Raw genomic sequence first — 1,868 nt, 5'->3', positions numbered from 1 at the left:
CCTGCTGTTACGGGAGCGCGTCCTTGTGTTCAGAGAGTGCGTCCTGGGCGTCTCAGGGGAGAGGCTGTGCCTGCAACTCACTCTCAGACGGCTCAGAAAAATTATAATGCCTGAGTGTGCACACAGTCCCAGCGTGAGAGAGTGGGCGTGTGTGCACACAGTCCCAGCGTGAGAGAGTGTGCGTGTGTGCACATTGTCCCAGCGTGAGAGAATGTGTGTGCGTGCACATTGTCCTAGGGTGAGAATGTGTGTGTGTGTGCACACAGTCCCAGCGTGAGAGTGTGCGTGTGTGCACATTGTCCCAGCGTGAGAGAATGTGTGTGTGCACATAGTCCCAGGGTGAGAATGTGTGTGTGTGCACATTGTCCCAGCGTGAGAGTATGTGTGTGTGTGCACATTGTCCCAGCGTGAGTGTGTGTGTGTGCACACAGTCCCAGGGTGAGAGAGTGCGTGTGTGCACATTGTCCCAGCGTGAGTGTGTGTGTGTGCACACAGTCCCAGGGTGAGAGAGTGCGTGTGTGCACATTGTCCCAGCATGAGAGAATGTGTGTGTGTACATAGTCCCAGGGTGAGAATGTGTGTGTATGTGCACACAGTCCCAGCGTGAGAGAGTGCGTGTGTGCACATTGTCCCAGCATGAGAGAATGTGTGTGTGTGCACATAGTCCCAGCATGAGAGAATGTGTGTGTCTGCACATAGGCTCAGCGTGAGAGAGTGTGTGTGTATGCGCATAGTCCCCGCGTGAGAGAGTGTGTGTGTGCACATAGTCCCAGCATGAGAGAGTGTGTGTGTATGTGCACATAGTCCCAGCATGAGGGAATGTGTGTGTGTGCACATAGTCCCAGCATGAGAGAATGTGTGTGTGTGCACATAGTCCCAGTGTGAGAGAATGTGTGTGTGTGCACATAGTCCCAGCGTGAGAGAGAGTGTGTGTGTGCACATAGTCCCAGTGTGAGAGAATGTGTGTGTGTGCACATAGTCCCAGCGTGAGAGTGTGTGTGTGTGCACATTGTACCAGCATGAGAGTGTGCGTGCGTGTGTGCACATAGTCCCAGCCTCAGAGAGTGTGTGTGTGTGTGTAGACAGGCAGAGAGGAGGAGGGAGAGGCTGAGACAGACAGACAGGGACCGAGAGAGAAGAGGGAGAGCTGGCAAATGTCACAGCCGGGGACTCTGAGAACGGCAATCCAGGAATTCTCGCTACTTTTCTGAGGCCTGGGTTACAGACTTAAAAGAAACAACCCGTTGGAGGGCAGCGGCTCCCAGCAGACGCCTACACTCCAGCCGCGTCAGCGCCCCGCGCGGCCAACCGCGAAAGGCTGGTTTGCAAACCCTCCCACGCCCACCACCACCCCAAGCTCAGGTGCACAGCCCAGCGTGAGTGCCAAGGGCCAGGGTGGAGGCAGCCCGGGTCCCTCACTGCAGAGCCCAGCTCCTCCCAGGAGGAGTGGACGGGCAGCCGCCTCATGCCGCACGGACGGATAGGCACCGGCTCCCTGACTCTGGCCGTCAGTGTCACCCTCCCGGATCAGCACCCAGAAAGCACCCCCGGTCCCGGTCCCTGGGTCCCAGGGAAGAGAGAGAAGGAAGCCGCTCTGAGCTGAACGGCCGCCTGTCGCCCATCCAGGCACTCGGGCTGCCCGCGCCCGGCCCACAGCGCCCTCACCACGCTCCTGCCGAACGAATGTGAACCAGCACACGTGTCATTCAGAAACCCTCAGGGCACTGGAGAAAATTCCTCTGCCTTTTCTTAAAATCTATTCCCAGACCCCGAGCATGGTCCTTGCCCTGCACCTGCGGCAGACGGGCCCCCGAGTCCAAGTCAGCCTCCTGTCTCCCCAACGGCCAGCAAAGCGGGTTCTACTCCAG

The sequence above is a fragment of the Myotis davidii genome, unplaced genomic scaffold (assembly GCF_000327345.1).
Source record: "Myotis davidii unplaced genomic scaffold, ASM32734v1 scaffold1745, whole genome shotgun sequence".
Taxonomy (NCBI): Eukaryota; Metazoa; Chordata; class Mammalia; order Chiroptera; family Vespertilionidae; genus Myotis; species Myotis davidii.
The sequence above is the reverse complement of the archived record's forward strand: the minus strand, read 5'-3'. Positions refer to the sequence as shown.